This window comes from Dreissena polymorpha, chromosome 2 (genome assembly GCF_020536995.1).
Source record: "Dreissena polymorpha isolate Duluth1 chromosome 2, UMN_Dpol_1.0, whole genome shotgun sequence".
Taxonomy (NCBI): Eukaryota; Metazoa; Mollusca; class Bivalvia; order Myida; family Dreissenidae; genus Dreissena; species Dreissena polymorpha.
In genome coordinates this window covers 84633196-84656505 of record NC_068356.1, presented here as the reverse complement: position 1 = coordinate 84656505, position 23310 = coordinate 84633196, and the positions used below count along the sequence as shown (strand labels likewise).

General features: G+C 33.2%; 1 protein-coding gene across 2 annotated transcripts in view; it reads right to left on the bottom strand.

The window, feature by feature from the left end:
* Positions 1-23310, bottom strand: part of LOC127867884 (insulinoma-associated protein 1a-like) — a 499447-nt gene that overhangs the window by 389828 nt on the left and 86309 nt on the right. The window lies entirely within an intron of this gene.

Sequence of the window (23310 nt, the reverse complement as noted above, 5' to 3'; positions counted from 1 at the left end):
TTCTTGGTCAGGACTACTAATGACTTGTTGTTGTTAGAGAGTGCAAAAAGAGCAAATGGAAGTTTCCAGGACGCTACAATTGATTCCGAGACCTCCAACCACCTAACAAGCGATTCAAGCATCGTGCTAGTAGTTGGAAGCAAGATTTTCCATGGGTCCATAAATTGAAAGAGGAAACACTATCTCTACTTACCTTTACTTTTGAAAAGTACGTTTTAGTGAAAACAAGACAAAATGAAATCGGAAGTGAATGATTAATTTGTATCATTCATTGAAACAATTTATCAGCTATATGTGGTTTTTTTTATTATACCGTTGTTCGAAAACTTATCCCTCTTTTGTGGGTATGACGTCCTGTTTGTTTATTTGTAACATATGCAGACCAGTGCGTTCAGCATCCGGTACTGCTTCGTGGGTAAAATTGCCTGGCACATGGCTGGCAAGGGACCCACTAAGTCGCCATCATGAGACAAAGACCCACTCCAAAGCCGAACATCTGGAGCTAAACCAACTTAAAACTTTGGTTGGGAAACTTGAATACGTGTTCCCTCTACAGAAGAGTACCATAATACCAGCATTGAAGATTTTAAACTGGTTATTAAAGCAGGAAATTCCTCATTCCAAACTACCTCCCACATAACAATATATGTCAGATGTTGGTCCACCCATCCCTACAGTCATATACATCTAGAGCTTGAAGGTGCTTGACTACGCTGCAAAGAACAAACTAACAAACAAAATGTGCTTGTGTGCTTAAATATCAATTTGTATTTGATTTGAAGCGATTTATAAGATCTAATTTCAGTGTAATTTACAAAGTATGTGTATTAAAGACTGGTACAAGGGATTAAGCAAAATGAAGTGTAGAAAATCGTGCTCGCCTTGAGTCGTACGTCCTAAATGCTCTGATGATGGTTAGCATAGAAGGACAAGACATTGTGTGGTGGACTGAGGAAGAATGATGGATGCCTGGCACCAAGAGAAGCCACTGAGAACAGTTTCTTTAGTTAACAATGTATGAATGTACACGTATGGTAAAACATGTAGTTTTTTCAATCATTTTGCGTTCTAATGCCTACTGTTATTTTGCTTTTTATGTGACATTATATTTGACTTCAATGCAAAACGCGAACAGGGACCCTCTTATGCATCTCTCTCACTATCTCTCTCTGTATATATGTCTTCTTTGTTAGGATACATTATCACGGACCAAGACCTATGGCTTACCTGATATTGAGATTAATCATGCACTCATGTTTTAAGACCAGATTTTATTAGTCTACGTTTTTGGCGATTGACTTAAGCGTGAATTTACAAAGTGTGATAGAATAAGCATGTTATCTTCAGTCGCGATTAAGCTTTTGATTACATTTTGTACGCTTAATATTACCGTTCCTACAGAATAGATTAAATGTGTTTGCTCAATATCTGTAATAAGGACAGAGTTAGTGTGTTGTAACGTACGCTTACGTAGCTTACATACAGATCTTATTAACGAGTGCAAATGTTATTAAAGAAAATTAATAAGTACAACTTCAAATACCTAGTTTCGTGACATGGTTCGTGTTTTAATTAATTCATAAAATATTAGTGTAAGTGTACACATTCATTAAACAAATACAAATAAACATATATGTCTTTGCGTACACTATATATTCTGATTTAAAGAAAACACACAAAAACTCTACATTATAGTTTTGAGTAAATAACTGACATTAAGACATGATATTGTTAATTTAGTTTATATTGTCTTTACTGTAGTTTTACATATACTATGTGTATTTCATATTTTTTAATTTGTTTTTTATAGTTGTATTTAAAAATAATAATGTATTAATGATCAAACTTTTGTTGTTGACTATTTTACTACTTTCTTCTTGTGTAATTTAATGGTGCATGTGGAACTATATTTGTTACATATATTTAATAGAGGATGTGACAACACCACTATTGCGCGAATACTATTTATAACAATCATGGAGGAGTTGAAGTTAAAACGGTTGGAAACGTATTGCACATTTGGCGATTTCAAGTGTAATGTTGCTGAAAGCTGTAATTAAAAAAACTCGTTTACTCGCATTCCATGTTAGCGGCGTGTCTTTCAAAATGAACGCGACTTTTGTTGGGTTATTTTTTAAAGTAGGGATGAATTATAATTATGAACAACGACATCATACATATGTGTTTATTTATGTATAGGTTTCATAACTTTATATAGTTATTCGACATTGTAACGATTTTTCGTGGTCGGAGGATCTACAAAAGCCATTGAACTGCTTAAAAGCCCTCGTTCATTAAATCAATATGCACGCCTGCGAATGGTTAAAATCTCAAAAGGGTTTATTGTTTGTATGATATTAGATTAGCTTTAGTGCATTTTCTTATATTGTATTAACAGTGCGTAAATGTATACATATTTTTTACATATTTAATTAGTATGCATGCTCGTTCGAGATAAAGCTGATTTATTGAATAATTATTCGTTGTTGTATATAAATGAAAAAAAAACGTTTTTGTATCTGGTTCGAAGTTATCTATCGTTAGGTTAATGTCAACATAGCCTAATAACAAATATAGTACCTAGTGGTGTGTATGATGTACAAACATGATAAACATAGGATAATTCATAAAAAAGCAGATATCACACTTCATTCATTTACAAATACAAACATATTGCAGTTGTATACGGAAATCTAAGTACGTATGCGCGAATGCTAAGTTTGTGTATATTAAATGTTTTAATATTAATTATGTCCTAAAAAAGCAGACACGAGTAAATTCGCTTTCTGTACTAAAAACCTTAAATCGCTCACAACTTGATTTTCAAACAAATTATATTCTAATGCATATTTATTTGTTTATTGTATAGAGTATGTTATTGTATAGAGCATGTTATTGTATAGAGTATGATATTGTATAGAGCATGTTTTACAAACTAGGTTTCCTACTTGATATATATTAATATGCATTTTCAAGCCTTTTTGAACAAACAAGCTTTTGGGTATTTAATATTGTTCAAACACATCATCTAACTAATTTTCTATTTATCGTATTGTGTATTGGTGTCGGAAAATCTGCCATGAATTCCGACGACAGATTGAAGTAGGATAGCAATGCTTTCGTTGTGTTATTTGGCTATTGATTTTGTTATGTCGTTATGTTTACTAATATTATTGTGAAAAACATATTTTGTGAAATCATTTAACATTCAGTGTTATCATGTGCACATCGTCGTTTAATAAATGTATTTGAATGTCCTATTTAAGTACACTATTGTAGCTACAGAGTATTGATGCGAAACGTGGAATTGCACATTATTGGTTATATTGAATTATTGGCATTAGTAATGGATGGTCGCTATCTAAGATTGTCTTATCTCGTAAACGAGTCAAACTTTAACATAATTTTACTGCTATTTTACTAAAAACTAAATATAGCAACTTAGATTAACACATCCATATAACAATCAATTCTTGTTAAATAAAAAAACTTATTTTGTGATAGTAGTTACACAAACTGTAAAATATCATAGTATTTGTATCATTCTGTTGAATTTAATACGTACACATATGTATACACTCATATACATAAATAACTAAGCTAAGAAACACCACAATACAGTTATATATGAAAAGAGCCTTTTGACAGTATGTTTTTACTCAATTTTACAGATTAAAAACCGTTCGCATGTTTTCGAATTGCATTTGCATGGTCCATCTGTAAAAATTATATACAATTGTTTATATTCGTATAGCATTTGCATACGTAAATGTAAATAATTGCCATTCGGGAAAAATTAAATTCGTCTTTGAAAACATTTTATGTTGACTATTTTGTTTCTTTTTAAGTACTCTATCTTTTCGGGCTTATGAAAACATCATGATTCTTTTCCTACTTTTTACTACTGCCTGAGCTAGGGACCTCAATACATACCATAACTTATTCCCTAATCGTTTTGTTGTAGAACAGTTTACCAGTTTGATATTTTCGTATGACAGATATTCGTTGATAATCAATATATGCACATCTATTCACATCCCACACACCCTGAAAACCCATACTTCATCGAAACCTAGCGTATCAAGTATACTTTTAACAGTTTTAACCCAGGTCTGTTTTTGTCTGAAATACATCGTGCTAATGTAATTACACGAAGATAACTATATTGATGTACTTAACGTCATCGTATTGTAAAACCTAAATGGAGTATCTGTTAAGGCTTCATGCCAAAGCTCTCTGTTTATGAAATTATGTTGAGATTTCGACCGTACCCACGAAAATAGTTTGGGCGAATCACATGAGCGTTGTTTTGCATGTGTCTGCAGCAAAATGACGCCATATTTTGGTCAACATCAACCATACGCAGTTCAATGAAAACGATATCTTAACTAAAAATCATAATGTTTAAAAACTGTTAAAAATATATTCGGGCGTGCTGTATTTTATTGTTTTTAAAGTAGCGTTCCGTGTTGCTTTTTGTGTAAGTAAACTATTTAAATGGCCACACATTACATGTTATTGGTAATTCATATATCTCTTATTTAACAAAAAGGAAATCTGCATTCGGTTGGTAATATGTGCACATGGATCTTTAATTTGTTAAAGTATCAACTGTCAACTAACGATCACACTTAAGTGGCTTCACTTTTCTTTAAACAACAACAACCAATATTTTGTGTTGCATCTACAATTTATTACGTTCTAAAGTGGGTGTTTCTTTAATATTTTACTGATATGTATTCTTCCGAATTAAGCCTTATAATTCGTCCACCGTTGATCCTCTCATCATTTCCATAATGATTATAAAGTTTATAAAAATAGGATTTTGCTGTTGGGCAATCGTCATTATACCAATGATTCTATTTGTTTCTAAATATTGAATTCTAGTCGCAGATTAACATGTTGACAAGATATCAACATGCATTTATAATAAAGCATTCGCAACATGCTCACCTTATTTAATTTATTTTGTTTAATTACACAGATATCATTGATTTTGCTTATTTCTGCATTGTGATCAGTTCATTTGGCCATATATATCAGGCAACCTAGGATTCTCTACCGAGAGAAGGGAAGATAATGGACCACGGCAGTGCATATTGTGCACTCCTTTATTAAAATAGTTAGCAGAGAGGATGTCTGAGTTACTGCCATGAAAACTATACAGGTGTTATGCATTTAGTGAAAGATGTATTGTGTTTTCAAGATTCTATAAATGTAAACCAATATCAACGGACCAACATTTTTCATATTGATGGGCGCTTATATTCCGGTCATTTAAGTATATATAAACATACTCATGATAAATCGATATGCGAATTATTGAACATTGTCCTAATTATATAATTTCTTGATAATTGCTTGATAATTGCCCGCGCTGTATATACAGTTCTCTTTAAACGGACATGACCGTCGTTTCCGCTTACACTAAAAGAAGTCTTCTATCACGATTCAGTTGTTTTTCCCAACGTTATGTCTGTCCATGCATCTTGTATAGATGGGCTGCAAGACAATGGCATTTGCCGCCATCAGATAAATGCCAAAAAGTCGTATATATTATATAATGCATTTACGCCAGTTGAAAATTCACATGAATTGCAGATTTGTTTTGACAAACAATAGTGAACTAAGGACATCCCTCATCATTAAATAATGACACTTTTTGTTCAATGATTGTCAAAATATGATCAAGCCTCGAAAGGGCGAAATTTTGTAGTAAACATCGACACACATTTTACTATGGTATCGGATAAAAACTATTAAAACATTTTGCATAAAATACGTTTTATTTCATCGGTTACGTACATGATCTATCTATCTAAGAACTGCAATATACATTATTCTATAACTATAAGAACTGTAACGTTCACGGATAACAATTATCATATATAGAAAAAGTTCCAATGATACTTGTTCATCGCCTTTACAGAAGTACAACAGAACAAAACCTGAGCTTCAAATTGTGTGGCTGATGCTTCAAATCAGAGTCGTCTAATTCGATGTTGCAGGCGTGGCTTAAACAGATTTAAAGGGAATACAGTAATGTTTACAGTTCATTCATTAAAGAATGACTCTCAATGTATTAATTCAAACCATTACACAATATTTACTATTCAACATATAATATAATTGTAAGAAAAACAGTAAAACATCAAGCCATTCCAGGGATTCCAACCCGGGACATTTAGAAGGAAAACACCCTACCTCCACAGCAGTGAGGCTTTTGAAAGATATGGTATATTATTATTTACAAGAAATCTTATTTTCGTTGTCTACAGTATGTATTCCAAAGCTATATTGACCGAAGTTTCGAAGTTTTAAGCGCATACTCGGTAAACGTTCGAGAAGACGGTACTGTACGATATAAGACGATATTACGCAAAGGTCTCAATCGTTAACATCAAACGTCATATAAGCTCGATTTCAGAAAGTTGATACTGTGTCTGAATTGAGTGAATTATTGCATATTGGCATAGTGTTTAATCGATAAATTGATATTCATTTTAAAGGGGCCGTTTAACGGATTTTTGGTATGTATTGAGGCTTGTCAATAAATGCTTTATATTGATAAATGTAAACGTATGATCTGAAACGTTCCAGTAAAAACCAGTAATAAAATTAGAAAAAAGAAAAGAGAAAAAGAGTAACCATCAACTGAGCTCGAACCGTATAGCCCTGGAGTAAAAGTCTATCGCTTAGACCACTCGGCCATCCGTACTCATACAGTGAATGATGTATTTTATACTTTATACAAGCAAAGCTCGTAGATTCACAAAATATAACGACAACAGCAGAACTCTTAACTTTGTTCAATCCGTTCGCGTTGTAACGCTTAATAATTTTCAGGTTTTTAAAACGTCAAAAGATGCATATAATGGATATTTTAGAGCAAGGTTTATGTTCAGTATTACTGTTTCCTCACACATATCATAACTACAATGACAAGTTGCGAATCTGAAACTTTTTTTTTATTTTGTCAATTTACCGAAACGTGAAAAGGCCCCTTTTAGACACAATATCATGTTGCATTCGATTTCAATAGTCTATTAAATTGTTTTCAAATACTGACTTTTAAGCGCAGATAAATTTACTAAATACTAGTAGTTAAAGAGTAGACAATATTTTACGGCTTTTTAAAACTTTTATTTATATAAAGTTATGATGTTCCCTTAAATTAAAGACGGTCTTTTTACAGAAAAGTATTGAGCATTAAATGGTGAATACACGTATTCAATTTGCTTAGTTTATCCGTAAAACGTAAAACCTTATTTTATTACACCAGGAATTTGTCCAAGCAGTCACATCTTAGAGAGAGAAATTTACAAGCATCTAAAATTAGATCAACATAATTTTTGCAGTTTCGCCATTCAACTTATCGTTGCCGAGCATATCATACAAAAACACTGTTGAACGCTGCTTATTGCCAGCACGCTGAGTATTATACACAGTTAAACATCTGGTTTCGAGTAAACTTATTTAATAAACACGCGAGGTGTATTGTATTGTATGATTGAACATAGTAAACGTTAACGTAATGCAGGGAAGAGTTGTCCTTGTGTCAGGTTGGTAGCTATGAACAAGTGCGAGTGATAACGACAATGCATTGTTAAAAGACCATGAACATATCTTATCAGATCAGGACGCACAGCGAATGTGCAACACCGTGAATAGATGGAGTACATACAGGTATTTGTGTTATAAAATAAGTATTGCTTCCTGGTATGGTTAGTGATTCTAGTTGATAATTTGAATAACGCATGATAAACATAGATGGTTATAGTGTTTGTTAACTTAAAGTAACTAAGGCATATCGATCAAGCTTTATATTATAATTTAAGATGAAACATGTACTATCTACTAACACTAATAAACAAGGGTTTGAAATATAAGATACTTCAATACATTGTTTAGGATATCAAACAAGACCTGCCGATTTCAGTCTGCTCCGGTATGGATATCTACCTGATAAGCCCAACGTTGGAGCAAGTTAATTGTGTATTTTTCTGTAATGATCACGTAAACTCAGATCATTTTCAGGTCGATATCCATTAATTAATACAGATTCACATATTGACAGTGGAGAACCTATTTATGCCGAATAACGTAAAGGTTAAAAATGATTTCAATTCAAAATTGTGACACCTGAGATTTCCAACAGGAGTTAAATTTGATTGTTGGTAATTGCGTAGACTTTTAAAATCAATTGAAGGGAACACTATTCAGCAAACTTCGGCAACGATGCAGCTGTATTTGTTATAAACAATACAAGTATTTAGATCTCAAACCAACCTTATTATTAAAGTATATTATCTAACAGGTCGATTTTAAGGCTCTGCTTGATTTGAGTACGTCATTAAAAAATATAATGTTATCGAATTTTGTGTATTTGGATTTGTCCATCTCGTAAAAGCGTACATTGCTCGGCAAGCAAAATATTATCTGAAAAGGCTATTGCTACACATGTTCATAGATTTACGTTTTACTTTATTTAGAATATATTATTTAAAGGTTTAATATTAAGTTACGATATGTTTATAATGGTATCACTTATAACGGAACACATCATTATTGTACTTTACACTATAAATAATAAAAGTACAGTTACAAGTATACCCCGCACAGGATGTTTGATAAGGGGTACTATTATAATGCTGTTAGTCTGTCAGTATGTAATGCGTATGTGGAGCAATCTTCGTCCCATTTTTCAAGCGATCAAGTTGAAATTTTAAATAATTTATGTCATATCCATAGTGTAGATAAGTAAGACGTATGTGTCACGTGTATAGAACTTAATCATCGTGGTTGCATGAAGTGTATATGTGAAAGAGTCGGGTTGTTTTTAACTTTCAGCGATCCACTTTAGCTTTAGCAATTAGCTTTTGAACATACCATTTTATAGCAAACAATACATATTGCATCTATGCATGTAACTCGACAATTATCACAATTGATGAGACTGTATACACATTTTACCACCATAAAAAATCAATACTTTTATTTTCTTTCCACACTTCCATTTTAACGATGCGGAATGTTGGAATATCCGTGTCCTCTGCATGCATGTTCAGATTAAAAATTTGGGTTAGATTAAGTTTCATGAAGTGATCGTTTTTTATCTGTATAACATAATTATCTGAGATCATTATAGTTTGAGTATTTTTGTTTTGCACAACTCTTCTCCTCCTTCTCCGTTTTTGATTGCTTAACCATAAGCCTAATTCAATACTAATTCTCTTAAGACGAAATAAATAATAAAGAGTATGCGGTACAAATTCTTCCAAACGACCGATAAATATAAAGATGAATATAAATATAAGTATAGTATGTAGTGCCATATAGTTCACGGGATTACTCTTATCGTTATATAGACATAAACTTAATCTTCATTGTGAAGATATCTAAGTTTAAAAAGCATTGGTTTACATCAACCAACGCGAAAGACAAACAATTCTTACAGAACAAGAGGTCATGTAAAGTAGAATTTCATATTGACGAATTTTTTAAATCGTTCAATTGGTATTGATTTCAATACAAGAATATATATCATGTTGCATTCAAACCTTGGTTTTCAAATTCTTACATGCAATGTAATTGTTTTCCAATACTGCATTTGCAGCGCAGATGAATCCACTTAAATATTTAGCGAGTAGAAAACTATATTTTGCGAATGGTAGAGGAAGCGAGTAGTTGTGATATTTTGTTATGTTTTGCCATTATTTGAAAGACAACTCTTTTTGAGAAAATGTTTGATTTAATTTATGGTAAATACCAAATTGCTTGTTGCGCGTTGTATCCTTAAAACACAGATATATTGAATAGCCAGAAAGAGCGATACACGTTATTTTTTATGCTTGTTAATAGTAATAATTATTTTAATAGTTTTAGCACATGTCTATTTATAATAATAAAATTACTCATAACTCAGAAGAAGAAATGTACGAACATTTACAAATTTATCAACATTATTGTCGTTTGACCTACTTTGTGTTTTTGATATTAGGAGACCATTTTGTGTATGCGAGTTTATTTTGTTATTTGTTGTGTTTGTTTTTCCTTTATTACACATTTTAAGAATAAAAAACTTAAAGAAATAAAATCATGTACCATGCATAGCAAAGAAAGATTCTTCAAGTTCTATTTTTTGGTGAGAAAATATGTGTAAAATGTTTGGATATGTTTTGCTTGTAAAGGTTGTGAGTAAATGCTGCTTCAACATTTTGCATACTGCACGCCAACGAGCATCCTTAAACAATTCTATTTAAAACCCAACTTTTAATCTATCTGATTTTCGAAAGGTCAATACTTGATTTGTATTTTCTATATATTCGAAGTGAGGCTTTGATGTTGCAAGTCATCAGTCACTATTGAGACACCATTATCATAGTTTCTGATGTGTCAGTTAATATATCAAATATAATATGCAAAACATTTAAGCAAGATAGATACGTTCACCCAATACCCATACCTTGTTCATGTGTCATTGGGGAGTATGCAACTACTCGGTTAGCATGTACATTTACTAGATAAAGATCTAACGCATCGCTTAAACAAAATAGAAATAATTAAATGTACAGTCTACCTAAGCTGTTGAAATTATACATATATATATTTAAATATATAACTGTTTCGCAACACCGATGAAGCGTATGCGTTGACAGACCATTGAACATGATGACAAACCGAAATTCTGTGTTAAAGTATTCCGGGCGATTTGACACCCTAGCTTCCGGAAAGAAACATATTGTCTTGCATGTATTGTAATATGTATATATATAAATATAAATATAAATATAAATATATATATATATATATGTATGTATATGTGTCAGGGGCCGGAGGCCTATATCACAAGTGAACAGATTCGGATTCAGATATAAATGCAATAAAAAGGTGTAATCATGTCAATGGGAAATTCAATATTTTACTAATATGACCATTCATGTCATTGTAATGCAATTTTGAAGTAAATTCTCTTTACAAACACTTTAAACATGTACCTCGAATGCTACTATTATATATCGTTATCAAAGTGAAATTAAATAGATCTTGCCTATATAAATTGCTGAACTAAAGGACCAATGAGCGCATATGTGAAGGTATATTATTCTAGTGATGACGATTAGTTGAACGCGTTTTTGTATTTGAATTTTTATTATTTATATATACTATTTAAAAAAACAATCAACAAATGGGAATGCTTTCGTCAAAAATGAAGCAACTTTTAATACATTCACACATTGTAATGAACAAAAAAAAAACTTTTTAGGATCATTTAGTTGTTTGCGATCTGCCCACAAGCAGTGTCATGAGATTAATAGCATACCGTGGTTTATTTATGCGCAGCTTAACACCACTGTCTGTTCGTAAACTTTGAAAACACGTAACAAATTCTATTGTAAACACGCCACAACAGCTTCGAAAATCCTTGTTTTTGGTAGAACCATTTGTTAGTGCCGAATGATAATTTGATTGTCAGGAAGAGACAATTTATGCATCTCAAACGCGATTTCATAAAAGCCCGTCAAAACGGACTGGTTTTACTTTGAGTTGATTACCATAACCATGAAACTGGAAATATTTGATACTTGTGCTAGAAATTCATTATTCCTGTTAATATGAGCTACGTGAAATCAGATTTGAGTTTTCGTTCTTCTGTTTCATCTGTTTGTTGTACACGCTTTCAATTGGAGGAATACTTATATTTATAGGGTCATAACAATGGTTTAATCTTAAACAGAGATGAATCATGAGCGTATGAGGAATTGGAAGGCATATAATTTTAGCTTAAGTAACAATTCAATTTCAGCATTCAACGTGTTCAATATTGATTGAACTGTATAGAGCAGTTAGTTGATCGTTTATAGTTTTTTTTTCTTCAATTGTGGTATCATTTAAACTATAAGCCTTCCACTTTATATAAGCGTCAGTGAGGTCGGTTTCGTATATATCTGTCTCCAAACAAAATGGCAACAATGACACAGGTTATATTCATCGGCTTTACTGCAATTGTGATCGAATGTATAGTGGGGTAAGGGATTTTGTTCTGCAAATAAGGGTTTGCCAAATATTTTTTGGGGATTTATCTCTAACAATCCGATTTTTTTAGGGATTAAAACCTTACAATCCCTTCTGGGATTTTTTAGGGATTTTTTGGGTTGCAAACGGATTGTTTGGGATTGTTAGGGCTGAATAGGGATGCTAGCACTCTGCGCATGCGTACGGGTTAAAAGGCGGAGTTTAGAATGTGAGCTTTTGCTAGGACTGCGCATGCCTAGGACTGAAAAGGCGGAATTATTACCGCGAGCTATAACTCGCGATAATAACTCCGCCTTTTCAGTTCTACGCATGCGCAGTACTTTAATGTATGAAAGCAACGATCTATAATCTATAAATGAACAGATTGGAAACATCCATTCGGACCAATGGAAAGTATCTGGAATTCGCGCAACGAAAACGAGATCAATATCACGTGACATCAATCGAGCAGCCGCTAGTCTCACTCTGTTATCTGGCGTTATCATTCGCTTCTGCAGCGTGTCTGTCCGCTTGATTCCAATACACAACATTTTATTACTTCGCACAATAGAACTGAAAACATTTTAAACATGAACAAGTTTCGATATTAATAGCAGCGTTGATAAATTAAACGTGATTTTAATATAAAACATAATAGATTTCGAAACATATGCGTCTCTGAACCCATAGTAAGTAAGGAAACGTAATAATGGCATTTTAGGGCGAGTTAGCTTTTTTACAAGTACACCTTTCCATTGCCGTAAACTTAATTATTTCTCTCTGGAAAGAATGCACTAAGAATAAGTATAAAAGTGATCTCAAAACCTACAGTCTATAACTTTAACTTTAATATTTTCGCGGGTATTAAATAACAATACTTTGAGAGATTATCGGACGAGTTGGACTATTTAAAAGCATATAAATACTTCTGATGTACATATCATTTAAAAGGTAATATAAAATGTACAAGACTAAGATTTTTTACTTTATTTTAACGTGAACAGTCTCGGAGATATTCATTACCGATGCAGGTTTTTCTAATAGAAAAGTACATATCCGTCTTAGCCCAAAACTTTACTATTTCTAAATTTACATTTCATGTTCTAACATTTAGAGGTATGGCCGACTATTCTGGTGATGTTCTCTCTATTTCCTAAACTGATATATTTCTTTATTAAATTTTCTAAATAAAGTGTTAGTTTTAGAATCAACTATAAAACAGGAAACATATATTACGTACAAATAATATTAGCAAGACAATAAACATTTTGAATACCTACTCTTCAAAAAGGACCATGTCCCCAATGTTGATTAAGTGTGTTTATGTATGTGACACCACATGTCTACGCATCTGCTGATAAGATTATCACGATAAGATGATTGAAATCTGGTCGCAGGGCGTGAATTCCCAATAACACTTATCTTTGTTTATTTATAAATCTTTGATCATCATCACACCTTTTTACTGCAAACAATTGGTGTAAACAAGCTGTTAAACATTGTTACTTGTGACAATTTACTCATAGTTATGAGTAAATTTATTATTCTCTATTCTCAAAATACTACTAAATTTACATTTGACAGGGTCAATATTGTCATTTGTATGATTGGGTTTAAATTCGCTTGAATGTAAACGTGCAAACAATTGTGTTAATGTTAATTATTAAGCATACTTGACAGCATAAGTTGCCTCTTAGCGGGATTTTCGGTAATCCTACATAAAACAAAAACGCGCGCCGGTACCGAAATCCCCGCTGTTCAAACCTTGAAGTGTAAAAAAAATCATTATTGTGCTTTCTTACAGTAGAAATCAGTGATACAGACAAAAACCTAACATCAATCTCCCCTTTGGTAACTTCTGTTGAAAAATAACGACTTATAGCGCGGATTTCGGTAATTCTACATTCGCCCGCCGAGTACCGAAATCCCCCATATTTACGCCTTAAAGGGCCAATTTGATATTGGTATGATTGTTTTTTTTTTTGGCAGCGCATAAATGTTAATGTGCAAATAATGACATTTATATATATTATAAAGCTCTCTTAACAGCATCCGTTGCCTCTTAGCGGGGATTTCGGTAATTCTACACAAGAACTTAACTGCGCGCCGGTACCGAAATCCCCGCTGTACAAACATTTAATCGTCAAACAAAAATCATTATAGTTCTTTTTATAGTAAAAATCAGTGATACAGACAAAAAACTAACAACAATCTCCCCTTTGGTAACTTACATTGAAAAATAATGACTTATAGCTCGGATTTCGGTAATTCTACATTCGCCCGCCGAGTTCCAAAATCCCCCATATTTACGCCTTAAAGTGTCAATTTGTCATCGGTATGATTGTTTTTTGGCATCGCATAAATGTTAAAGTGCAAATAATGCTATGAATATTAATTATTAAGCTTTCTTGACAGCATACGTTGCCTCTTAGCGGGGATATCGGTAATACTACACAGAATATAAACGAGCGCCGGTACCGAAATCCTCGTTGTACAAACATTCAAGTGTAAAAAAATCAGTATTGTGCTTTCTTATAGTAGAAATCAGTGAAACAAACTAAACGTAACAACAATCTTCCCTGTTGGTAACTATTAAGCATGGGTTGCCTCTTAGCGAGAATTTCGGTAATTCTACACAAGAAATAAAATCCGCGCCAGTACCGAAATCCATTCTGTACAAACCTTCAAGTGTCAGAGAAATCATTATATATTATTTTTTATAGATGAAATCAGTGATACGTATAAAAACCTAACAACAACCTCCCATTTGGTAACATCTCAAAGAAAGATAAAAACTTATAGCGAGGATTTCGGTTATTGTACATTCGCCCGCAGAGTATCGAAATACCCCATGAATCACCTTTAGGATAAAAAAAAATGCAATTGGTATGTTTGGATTTGGCTTCGCATGGATGTTTATGTGCAAATAATGATATTAATATTAATTATAAAGCAAGCATGTGTTGCTTTTTAGCGGGGATTTCGGTAATTCTATTCAAGAACTTAAACGCGCGCCGGTACCGAAATCACCACTGTACACACCTTCAAGTGTCAAGAAAAACATAATAGTGCTTTTTCAGTATCGGGGAAACGTACAGACTCCCATTTGGTAACTTCTCTTGAAAAATAATGACTTAAAGCGGGGATGTCGGTAATTCAACATTCGCCCGCCGATTATCGAAATCTCCCATGTTTACGCATCAAAGAGTAAAAAGGGTTTCATGGCAACAGTTGCTAAAATTGTCTACTAAAATGAACCTTTCCCGATTATTGTAACTATTTAAATAAGTACTTTTATGATCGCTTTGCCATAATATAGTATTGACACCTAGCGGTATTGTTTAAATGTAGAATTACCGAGATCCCCTTTCTAACTCGTGCTTTCATGGATTCGATGCAAAAATTTACTTATTGTTCAAACATGGAAACTTTCAACTGTCCTCTAACTACGTACATAAGCCTAATCATGATCATTTATCGGAGTAACGGTGATTACGATATACGAACGAGCGCATCTGTAAAAAGGTACCGAAATCCCCTTTCTGATACGTTGTTGCATGAATCGGGAATTGTACACGATACACGTGTGTATTAGCACCCTACTGTAGTTCCGGCGGGGTGCTCGTTATCAACTGCATCAATACAACGGTAAGAAACCAGTGAACTGTGAGAATACAAGCTGACAGAATAGTTTTTAATTATGTGTAATTTAATACGCACCTCTCGTTTAACGCAACGTTCAATGGCACGCGCACATAACATAATTATTGCAACTAATGCGAGCTATAACTAATATGTGACTTCTTGCTATACAACCAGTATCATGCGAAAATGGATCTTATTTAATTGTGGTTCCCTCTTTGAACTTATGTAGTATGTCGAATTTTAGAATAATGTGTCAGCAATAAATATATTGCTTCAAATTAACATGCTTTTTTAAAGAAATGAAAGATGAAAATGTGTCTTTTTTTGTGTCTTTAATGTACCTTATTTATATGTGACTACGTTCTTATTTTTTGAAGAATTGAAAGATTCAAATGTGTCTTATTTATATATTATCCATGTCTTAAATGTGTCTTATTTATATAAGAATACATGTTATACTGCCAGTGTCATGCGAAAAGTGATGTTATTTCTTAATACCCACATTCACACTTTGCTCTTTATTAGCACCGTCTTTAATTAGGCTATCTCTATTTTAAGAACAGATAACTGTGAACTTAATAAAAATGTGCAACGGTGATGTTGATCCATTCTCGTTGTTAATTTCAAATGTACACAACAGTTAGCAATAACTGACATCAGTTATTTTGGCATTTAAACCAGTTTTTCCAGTACAGTAGCCAGGTGCGTGTGTATTGAGCGGATAAGATAGGGATCACCACAGCAGGTTGCTAATATACAGTCTAGACTTCCCCTGTTTTATTATTGTATTTGTTATTTACCTCATTGGAATGAATGAAGTGTATTCATTCGGGTCTGCTGGCGTTATGTTAAAGGTCATTTTATGTGAACAGCTGGGTTTCTGACATAATTTCAATCGTTTTGCTTTTATACACAATTTCATTAAACAATAAATAAATTGGCACGTTGGAATTTGATTTATAAATCAAACTCGCAGAATAGTATCAGTTTTATTAATTCTGTGTTATTTTAATCGCATCTATCGCTTAACTCAACGTTCAATGGCACGCGCACTTAAGTGAATTTATCATATATATATATATCACTTAAGGTTGAACAAAAAATTATTTACTGATATTTAACTGTCCATGTAATGTTCTCTTTATTCCTAAACTGATCTTTTTCTTAAATAACTTTTCCAAATAAAATATAATATTTTTAGATTTAACTGTAACAGAAAACACATTCTGCTTTCACTTATTACGGACACATAATATTAGAAAGACAATAAACGTTTGGAATTCAAATCTGCGATAGAGACGCACACGCATTTTCTTCATGTTGGATATCCACATTTTGATTAAGCGTTTACTTGTATGCCTGTGACACCACATGACGGCCCATGTGTAGATAAGGTTATAACGATATGATGCGTCATCTTTATCACTTGACTGAAATATCGGTGCCGCAATGACACGAATAAGTTAAGTTAGTTAAGTCAGTTAAGTCAATTTTATTTTGTAAACAAAGGCCTCTGGCCCAAAATACATAGTGATACATTATAATAGGCTATAAAATCCTAACAGAGTTGCGTCTAGAACATGTTTATAAATATATATATGGGTTGTGTAATTGTATAAAGCACGTGGTTAAGTTATTCATATTTTAAGATGTTTACATTGTTGTGATAAGACAATTTCTAAATTCAAGCACACACATAAGAAAAAAACAACAACAACAAAAACAACAACACAAACAGAATAGATACGGTGTTAATATATTGAAAGTATTTGATTAGTTATTGATATTTTTTAGTAGGTGATATACTTACATACATAACTTTTTTAAAACAGCTTCATAATTAGAGCTCATTAAGGTATAAAAATCTAGCAGTGAATCGCCTGAAGAATACCAGCTATAAAGATGATTTAATCGTATTTCGTTGTATTTGTTACACTTGAAGAAAGCATGGTATTCGCATTCTAGATACTGAACTTCGTTTATAGAACAAGTAGTACATATTCTGTTCTCTTTTTGTATATTGGTGTGTCTCCCCAGTTCGATTTGTAATCTGTGGTTTGAGGCTCGGAATTTCGAAAGAGCAATTTTATATTTTTGTGTTAAGTCAATTGATAAGTATTTTTCTGTGTTAAGTAGGCTTTTGTAATGTTTATAAAGGTGACAACGACTCGAGTTTGAAACGTCGTCATGCCATTTTTGCGTGCAGCAATCGATAACGCGTTGTTTAAATGATGATATAAATATGTTTTTATCACCAACGTCTTGGCTTATCCAAGCATAACCAAATCCGTATGTAAACAATACATTTCTTATTTTCGATGCCCAGCAGATTCGTCCAGCGTCATCTAGTGATTTTAACAATAAATAACACTTTCTCGGATAACGATGAGTGGGCATTTGTAGAAGGTTACACCAATAACTAATGCAGTTAGTAAAATAATTTACACACAATGGATGTCTAGCACATTCTCCCAATACAATACAATTATTTGTGTTTTTATTTAGCTTAAGGAATTTTTTACAAAAAGTGGTGTGAACTGTTTCGATTGCTTGTACGTATTCATATCCCCATACTTGAGATCCATAACAAAGAATAGGTTTGATCATGGAATCAAAGATTTTGAACATTTCGAAAGGTTGGAAGTAGCCAAATGGTTTTTGAAAGTTATTTATTGAAAATATAGCCTTTTGTGCTTGGGCAGCTAGCTTATCAAGTGCCAGTTTCCATGATAATGAAGGGGTACAAATTAGACCCATATACTTGTATACTGGCGTTGTGTTTATTTCTTTACCTCGAAAATACCAACGTTCGGTGTCTTTTAATACTCCACCGTTACGAAATACAGTTATCTCAGTTTTATTTAGATTAACTTCCATCCCTGAGTTTTGACAGAAAATCTCTATTAAATTGATTTGCTTTTGTAATTTTTGTTTTGTTTCCGCGCAATTTGCGATATCATCAGCGAACATTAAACAAATAATGTCGGGGATTTGATTTGTAACAAAAATACCCGATCCACAGTTTTCACGCAGAAAGGAAGATAACTCGTCAATAAAGAGGGTAAATATTGTCGAACTTGTTTTGTCTCCTTGTCTGGTGCCGATGTTACAATGGAACCAATTGGTAACAGCGTGCTCAACTGATTGTGTGTTTTTATCGTTTGAGCATATAGATTTCCTTTGCAATTTTACACATGATTTTAAGTTTGTATACATAGCTTTTAGAACATTCATACATTTCCCATGTAAGCCTTTCCTTTCAAGACATTTAAACAATTTAAAATGGTTGATAGAGTCAAAAGCTTTCTTAAAATCAACGTATAGACAATAGAATCTGCCTTTCTTTTTAGATAGGTACTTTTGTATCATAGCTTGGAGGCAAAAAATGTTATCAACCGTGGAGTACCCATGTCGAAAGCCAGCTTGCGATTCGTCGATTTTATTATTGTTCTCGGCCCAAGAGTATAAACGTGTATTAATTATATCAGAAAATACTTTGTACATAGTATTAGTAACGGAAATGCCCCTGTAATTTCCAGGGTCATTAGTTGTTCCCGATTTAAAGATAGGGCATATAATGCTGGTTCCCCACGATTCTGGAAAATTACTTGAATCGAGAATTTTGTTAAACAGTACACAAAGATACGGTGTTATTTCGCTCGAAGTATACTTATAAAATTCCGCGGGAATACCATCAACACCACAACTTTTGTTGTTAATCAATTTGGACAATGATCGATCAACTTCTTCTACGGTAAAAGGTTCATTAAGTACATTAGCTGATAAATCAATAAATTCTGTATTTTCATTATTGTCGATTTCCATAGCATCTGTGTCATATAGTAGTTTGCCAAAATATGTATACCATTCGTCAGCCGTAATAGCCGAGTGTATACACGATTTAATGTTAGTACGTTTGATTTTCCTCCAGAACATAGACGCATTGTTTCTTATATTGTACAGTTGTTTTCTTTCACGACGTTGAAAGTCTAGAAGCTTATTCTTACAGAAAGCTTTAAATTTGTTCCTCAGATCTTTAAAGTTACGCAAATGAATTGCTGAATTTGTTACTCTAAATTGACGTAACGCCGCGTATTTAGCTCGCTTTTTATCATCGCACTCAGAGTCCCACCACTCGGGCTGCGTTGGGTTAATGTGGAATGACCGTACTTGCATGTGCTTTCCAGCTGTTACATATAATGATGTGATTTGTTTTATTGCTTCGTTGATATCAATGTTAATATAATTTGAAATTATTGTACTGTTTGACTGGAGGTTATTCTTAAATGTGGATATAAAGTCCTGCATTTTAGTATCACGCCATTTAAATCGGGGTAACGGGTTCGTGGTACTTGACGTATGATACGTTTGAGGCGTTGTTGCGGGTACGACGGATTTCAATTCAAAGGTACATGATATCGGGAAGTGATCGGAATCATCTATATCTTATACTCTGAAATCTTTCAAATGTGTATTTAAAAGTTCTGGTGACGCTATCATGTAATCGACTACGCTTGATCCGTCATTTGAGAAACAGGTGAATTCGCCATTTTTATCGGATTCGAATCAGCCATTAAGAATATGGATATCAAAAATGCAACAAAGATTTACTAGAGAGCGGCCAAAGCTATTTCCAATAGTATCTTTATTTTGCCTAGGTATTTCGTATGTGCTACCGTTATAATCGATTTCACCGTATATGTATTTTAAATTATCACATGGTATAACATCGAGATAATCTTTCGTTCTGCTATTGAAATCACCAGACATAAACAGAGATGTGTCGGGATAATCAAACCTAATTTTTTCTAGGTCATCATAAATTTTGGTAATACCGTTAGAATAATCGGAATACTCGTTATTGTTGTAAATCGTCGACCCCTCGGGAGATACATAGGTAAAGTACATAATAACATCGCTCATCTCATAACATTTTGAGAAACAAAAGTGGATAACAACACAATCAATAAAATCGCAATATACCCTTTTTATAAAATTAAGTGATTCTAACTTATTACATATAAAGACACTAATACCACCACTATTCCGTAAAGCATTTGGTTTACATTTTCTGACATAATCATAACAAGTAAATCCATCTAAAAAATTATTAAATTCACCTTGAATGTTGCCCCATGTTTCACACAAGTTTATTATGTCAAACGTTTGTAAATATGATCTTAATTCACTATTGTCTTGATGTTTGTTTAGACCGGCAATGTTCCACGTGAATATGCTGCAGTGTTCACAAGCGTTTATATGTTGGCCTTGGCCCACTTCCTATGCAAAGAGTGATTGGCTCGGTGTGTCGTTATCCTCGGAGGTGTCCGAACGATGATCGGAGAAACTTCGGTAATCATCGGTGACCAATTGAGAAGGGTTATCATTGGTGATGGGTGGTCCATGTGGTATTTCGCTTCGGTAGTCAGCGAATCGTCTTTCGTCCGTGATGCTATTGTTATCGTTGTACCCACGTGCTTGATGTGCACGTGGTTGGAAACTCCTGCGTGAAGCGATGCGTTCAACACATTGTGTAGTGTCATTAAATTTGTAAATATCATTGTTTATGTACAGTTTGTCGAATCTTATGGTTGCGTAGTTGCCATTCTTTCGCTCAGTAATCATCCGTTATTTTATCTTCTTATATAATCTTTGTTGCAGCGCGGCAAACATTACGTATAAACCAACTTGTACCGTGTTAAAAACACACACAGTTTTGTTTTCGATTCTTCGGTGTTACTACAAACAAATTCTTTGTTGAGTTCACAAATGACGTGTATTTAAGACTTTGAAACACTATGCTGTATGCAGCTTATAAATTGTTTTATGCGTGTGTGTTTCACAGTATGTGTCCTTCAAGGGAAAATATTTAATTTTGAGCTAAAGTTGGTCAAATTCACCTCGGCTGCCCAGGTGTTCACCAAAGAAATAATTTTGATCAAAATAGACCTGTGCACGATGGCCAATGAGACTTTAATGTGCACTGGTAGACAATTAATAAATTGTGTTATGCATACACCGAACAAATTTAATCCTAATCTAAAAATAGTTGCCTTCGCCCCGCCTACTCGTTTACGCCAGTGAATAACTCCGCCATTTCATCCGTATTCCCCGCTGACATCAACTGCGCATGCGTAGAGATTAATTAATCCCTTGAAGAGATAAATTCATCTCGTGCGCTGAATTGCGATGAATTCGTCTCTTGAAGGGATGAATTCATCCCTTGCTTCGAATTAATTCCTTAAAGGGCTTAATTCATCGCAATTTATCCCTAAAAACCACTGGAAAAGGTTTAATACAGATGAATTCGGTTGAAACGGGGTGAAAACGGATTAATCCCTAAAAATCGGCTGAATGACGGTTATTTTATTAGGGATTATAAAGAGATTAATCCCGGAACAAAATCCCTAACTCCACTGTAGTAGATGCTGTTCGTTTGTTTGCGAATATATTGTTAAAGTCCAAATGAAAACTTGATTTAATTCACAACAAGTGAAAGGTCCGTATTGTCAATGTGGTGAGATCTAAGATACATATACCTGTTAATTAAATGTGATTACTTTTCGGTTCGTTTTGATAATCTATCCACTGTCGAACCGATGACATAACAGCTCCTAGACGACGATCTTACAAACTAATATTACAAACATATAAATTTATATAAAAGTGTTTAGTAGCAAATAATAAACAACCATTGATTTGTATGTTATATTATCTCTTAGAAAAAGCCAAAAGTAACTACCTCTCACATTGCCAGCAACTACGTCTAATCATTTTCAAATGACCATGACGCTATAATTGTGCTCCTTTTCTGTCTCCATTAACATGAAAAATCAACATAGTGTATTTTATAATGGAGATAATTCGTTATTTTTTATATTCTCTGTTATTGATGTTTTTACTTTAATTTGTTTCAGTTCTCAGAAACATCCTCATTTCACATTAAGACAGAGTTTTTATGTTTTACTTTTAATTGGCAATGTTAATTTTCGACTGTTTGAAACCGTCAATTATCGTTTTTAAAATAAATGATATGTGCAATACCATAGAAACGTATCACATAAATAAAACAGTTAATTGTTTTTAATTAATGTGTATAATCATTGTTGTGTATGGTAAATTGCATGTGAGAAAAACGTGTTATTCATTAAAAAAATGAAAAATCAGTATAGTGCAATTTCCAAATGCTGATGTTAAAGTAACGCATGCTTCTGTCTTGTATACTTCATACATACAACGATGGCAGAAGGTGGTACTGTACGCGTTGATTCAGAGTCTGCACCGGACCCGGGGCAAAGCTGTTTATGCAGTCGTTACACTCCAGTAAATTGTTTCCACCTTGAACGATTGCACGGTTTCTGATGTATACATTGCTTATATATATGCTTGCATTTATAAACATGTCAGAGTGTATGGTTTACTGTTAAGCATCAGTAATACAAAATACGGTTTTCTACCTTGTCACTGTTGGTAGCCTCATGTACCTCATGTGATTCTGTATATATACCTACATCTTAATTCATATAAAATAATCCTCTGCGATAAAATATATCCGCCTGATTTCAATTTCAAATGTTGGCATGTATCTTAAATTGCATATGCTCTGCATTCTTTAGTTTTATCTTAAACCATTATTTTAATACACACGAA